The 5,240-nt window shown below is 44.1% G+C and overlaps 1 protein-coding gene across 1 annotated transcript in view; it reads right to left on the bottom strand.

The window, feature by feature from the left end:
- Positions 1–3,332, bottom strand: part of SERPINA10 (serpin family A member 10) — a 34,393-nt gene extending 31,061 nt beyond the window's left edge. Inside the window, exon 1 of the mRNA XM_019518622.1 lies at positions 3,244–3,332. The gene's annotated coding sequence lies outside the window, so the exon portion shown is untranslated. The remainder of the gene's footprint in view (positions 1–3,243) is intronic.
- Between the last annotated feature and the right edge of the window lie 1,908 nt (positions 3,333–5,240).

Raw genomic sequence — 5,240 nt, 5'->3', positions numbered from 1 at the left:
AGCGGACCTCTGCATCTAAAAAAGACAGACCTACAAAGGATGGACGACTGGATCCACCACCAAGGAGGAATACCCAGCACAGGTCTGGACCTGCAGGGAGCAAACCAGGAAAGCCAAGGCTGCAACGGAACTCCAAGTAGCTACAAGTATCAAGGTCCTTTTTTAGATATATGGGGAGCCGGAGGAAAAGCAAGGGCAACACTGGACCCCTGCTGAACCAGATGGGACGACTGACGCCCAGTAAAAAGCCAACTTGCTAAATGGGTACTTTGCATCGGTCTTTCATCAGTCCCATGGGACACCCCTGCCCACTACAGGACAAGGAAGCCTGGGCGAGGGAGATTCCTTACCCTCCATCAATGCTGACCTTGTGAAGGAACACCTTGAGAGGCTGGATACCTTCAAGTCAGCTGGTCCTGACAGTTTACAGCCCAGGGTACTCAAGGAGATGGCTAGCATCGTAGCTGAGCCCCTGGCACGGATCTTCGAGAACTCCTGGTGCTCTAGTGAAGTGCCTGATGATTGGAAGAAGGCCAATGTTGTGCCTGTCTTCAAGAAATGGAGGAAAGTGGATCCAGCAAACTATAGGCCCATCAGCCTGACCTCTATCCTGGGGAAGGTCTTAGAAAAGATTATCAAACAGGCCATTCTTAACAGGCTGGCCGATGGCAACATCCTGAGGAATAGCCAGCATGGGTTTGTTGCGGCTAGGTCTTGCTTGACCAATCCCATTTCCTTCTATGACCAGGTGACCTATCACCTGGACAAAGGACAAGAGATTGATGTTGTATATCTTAACTTTAAAAAAGGCTTCGATCTGGTATCTCATGATCACATCTTAGTAAAACTGGCTAACTGCGGCCTCGGTCACACCACAATCCTCTGGCTGGGCAGTTGGCTCCGTGGTAGGACCCACAGGGTGGTGGTTGATGGAAGTCAGTCGTCATGGTGCCCTGTGACCAGTGGGTTCCCCCAAGGCTCTGTCCTTGGGCCTATACTATTAAATATCTTCATTAATGATGTGGACATTGGAGTCAGAAGCGGACTGGCCAAGTTTGCTGATGACACCAAACTCTGGGGTAAAGCGTTCACACCTGAAGACAGGAGGGCGATCCAGGCTGACTTTGACAGGCTCAAGAAAAGGGCGGATGAGAACCTGATGGTGTTTAACACTAAAAAATGCAAGGTTCTCTGGGAAGAAAAATCTGCAGCATCCTTATAGGCTCAGCAGTGCTACGATGACTAGCACTATGGAGGAAAGGGACTTGGGGGTCATGATTGACCACAAGATGAATATAAGCCTGCAATGTGACGCTGCAGCTAGCAAAGCAAGCAAAATGCTTGCTTGCATCCACAGATGCTTCTCAAGTAAATCCCAGGACGTCATCCTCCTGTTGTCCTTGGCCTTGGTGAAGCCGCAGCTGGAGTACTGTGTCCAGTTTTGGGCTCCACAATTCAAAAAGGATATGGAGAAGCTTGAGATGGTGTAGAGGAGAGCAACATACATGATCAGAAGTCAGGAAAGCAGACCTTATGAAGAGAGGCTGAGAGCCATGGGACTCTTCAGGCTGGAAAAGTGCAGGCTCAGGGGCGATCTGGTGGCCACCTATAAGTTCATCAGGGGTGTTCACCAGGATCTGGGGGAATGTCTATTCACCAGAGCGCCCCAAGGGATGACAAGGTCGAACGGTCACAAAGTCCTCCATGACCGTTTCAGACTGGACATAAGGAAGAATTTCTTTACTGTCTGAGCCCCAAATGTTTGGAATAGATTGCCACCGGAGGTGGTTCAAGCATGTACTCTGGATACCTTCAAAAGACATCTGGATGTATATCTTGCTGGGATCCTATGATCCCTGCTGACTTCCTGCCCTTGGGGCAGGGGGCTGGACTCAATGATCTTCTGAGGTCCCTTCCAGCCCTAATGTCTATGAAATCTCCTGAAGTCCCTTTCAGCCTCACTTTCTATGATTCTAACACAAAAATTAAAGAGGGACGGAGAAATAAGGACAAAAACACCAAACACAAAGGTCTCCCCTAGATTCTAGGGAACCATTGGTGCACCCCCTGAGCATGGCAGTGTACCCCCTGTGAAAAGGCGCTGTCAACACTGCCAGCAGTGCCTGCAGGTGGTTGCCACTCTTCAACACCCCCCCCCCCACCAACACTGCCAGCAACGTCTGTGGGCGGTCCATGATCACCCCTGGCCACCACCGACACTGCCAGCAGCATCTGCAGGTGGTTGCCAACCGCTGATCGGCACTCGCCACCCCTCCGCTCCACCACTAACAGCACCACAGCCACCTGCAGGAGCTTGCTGTGCCCCCTCAGCCTCCAGGGGCACACGGTGTTCATGTAGGGAACCAAACCTGATGACTATGGCATGACTAGTTTGTTCAGTGAGATCAACAACAAACAGACCAAGCGCAAATAGTTTCATAAACCTGAAAATCTGGTTTTACTCTACTGTACTTGAATCACAGTGGTCCACATCACTTGACCTACGTAGGAGCTGATTATTGCTGGATCAGTTACTGACTCATCTGCTCCGTTATGTCACTCAAATTGGTTCCCAAATGATGTCTGAAGCAGAAACAATTATTACAAAAGGTCAATGACCTAATCAAGAGAGAACCCAGTCAAGAGAGACCTCTTCCATCAGCACATCAACAGCCAACAATGGGAGAATATCAGCAGTGCTTTAGTGCCTACAAAGAAACACTTGGATTCTCTACCAGGAAACACCAAGACTGGTTTGATCAGGGTGACCAGGAGATCCAAGAGTTGACTGACTGCAGTCAGACCTTTTGTGCTTACAAATTGATAACACGTCTAAAGAAGCTGAATTACAAAGAAAAGTTATGAGTCAGGCCTATTGGGAAAATAGAAGAATTAGAAAGAATCTTGCAATTTTTCTAAATTATAAGGCTTGTATTTGCATAGTTAAATGCTAAACATTTTTCCTTCCCAAAAAGTTTACTTTGTAGAATCAAAAAGGCATTTCATAAAAAAAAATTGCGGCAAAATAAAAGAATGGGTGTAAACTTTGTTTTTCTTCTTTAAAATAACTTATATTAAAAGGTTTCCCTAAGAGAACATTAAATCATTTCATATTCCACCAAACTTAAAACGCAGATAAAATGTACTACAGTTTAAAATGCCAAAATCACATTAAGACTTTACAGACATTATAACCCTCCTTCCCATGATATATATTTAAATTTTAAAACAATTATATCTTACCAATCCAGTAGCCCTTCTGTTACTTTTCTCAATCAACCACATTTAAAAAAATAGTTGCAGGTGACTGTCCAGTGATGGTCTTCAACAAATATTTGCTATTCCAAAGTATAATGGTCTTATTTTGTCTGTTAGAAATTAACTGATTGGTACACAATGGAAGATGTATTTCCTTTAAATGGTAAAATCAGGGAGAGGCATATTCCAGTAAACATCTTATTGATCTAAAAGAAACAAAATAATGTTTCCCTGAAATTCTCTTCTGCACATTGAAGCAATTTCAACAATAGTGATGGAGACTACAATCACCTAAAATAGCCTAGGGACTGGTAGTTGTGGCAGTCCCTAATTTTGTTCCCTCTAAAAGAAACAAAATAATGTTTTGTATCTTCCATTGATCTCAAATGATCAAATCTGATCTTATCTTGTCAGCTGATCTCTGGGTTTTATTGCAGTAATGTGAACAGGATCCGGCAAACATGGAGAGATGACACTATCTGGGTAAGGAAAAGAAATGTAGATGTGAACCTCATCAGGCTGAAGAGGGCAGTGTAGCCAGCTCTTCATAGTCTTGGTGAGTACTCTAACCATTAGTTTGTAATATAAAAGGGAGTACACAAGCATCACCTCATCTTTAAGGAGCAGGATTTTTTTAATGTGAGAGTGGCCACTTTGTTTTATGTGGGGCAGACTCCAGCCAGTGTGTTCACCATGGTCTCAAGTTGCCATTGGAATGGGCCCCTCAGGAAAGCTAGGGCATGGAAATGCCTAGTTGAGGATACCAATTTGGCTTAGGCATGAAATGAGTACAGACGTGTCCAGGCCTGTCAAAAAGGTGGCACCTTTTGGCATATGTCAATATAGAATTTTGTGTTGAGAGAATATTATTGGTAGAAATATATTCTGTGACTCCCCAATTCCTAAAGTATCCTGAAAGAATCAAGCCACAAATACCAAGAATAAGGTTACAAACCCACAATACAGGAGGGGATCGAATCCAGTCTACCAATGTTGCAAGCAACCTCATCATAAAAACTTTTAAAATACCCATTTTGAAAGTATATTATTTCCCTTCTTCCCCTCTGCTGCCTGATCCAGACATCTTCCAATCCCTAGCAACTTGCATCCAACATAAGAGACATGGAGAGGTAAAGGAAAGTTACTGTTGTTGTATATACTGTTGTTGTCATGTATATTACTGTAACTATGAAAAAGGTCATGATGGGAAGGGAAAGGGAATGGCACATACAATTTCCATGCAGCACTCTTTAACCAAAGTAGCATTGTTCTTAGCTTTGAACCCTGCCCTTGCTCTACAATTCTGTCTTCCACTGGTGTTGGTGGAAATTTGACTTGAATGAGAACTGCAGTGCTTAGACTGAGAGGCTAAGGGTGTGGCTATGGTCAGAAGAAGGTATGAAACAGTCTCTGAGGCTTTGAATCTCTCAAGGGAAATGGAAAACTGTAAACTTTCTCTTTTCTGGACCATATGAACTTCAGACAGTTTTCTTAGAAAAATATAGGCAGCTGTTAAGTGTATTGTTTCTGCTTGTTTCAATAGAATTGTCTTTCTCTGAAGTCATTCATGAAGCCACATTGTATTTCTCTCCCTCCTGCTGAGTGCTCCTTTTCTGGCAGTACCTCCCCCATGCAGAGTAGTGCTTATATCTCAGTAACTCTATTGATTTAATTGATTTTGATGGAGCTTCTTAAGGTATAAAGTATCACTTGGCACATGGGCAAGACTCTTACAGGCTGCCTCAGCAGGAGTGCTTTATGGTATAGACAATTAAAGTCCTACACTAGCACAGGTCTCATAGTGGGAACATAAAGTAATGGCAAAACTGTACTTTATACCAGCATAGGTCTCCCTCCTGCCTCCCACCCCCTAAGAGCAAAACCAACTGCCAAAAGGAGGTTTCAACACCTGAAATGTGGGAAGGGAAAGGTACAAGGAGGTCCTATAAGGAGAAATTAATGTAAGGTAAAGAGAAACTAAG

This window comes from Gavialis gangeticus, unplaced genomic scaffold (assembly GCF_001723915.1).
Source record: "Gavialis gangeticus isolate Ggan-Ray unplaced genomic scaffold, GavGan_comp1, whole genome shotgun sequence".
Classification (NCBI taxonomy): Eukaryota; Metazoa; Chordata; order Crocodylia; family Gavialidae; genus Gavialis; species Gavialis gangeticus.
The sequence above is the reverse complement of the archived record's forward strand: the minus strand, read 5'-3'. Positions and strand labels throughout refer to the sequence as shown.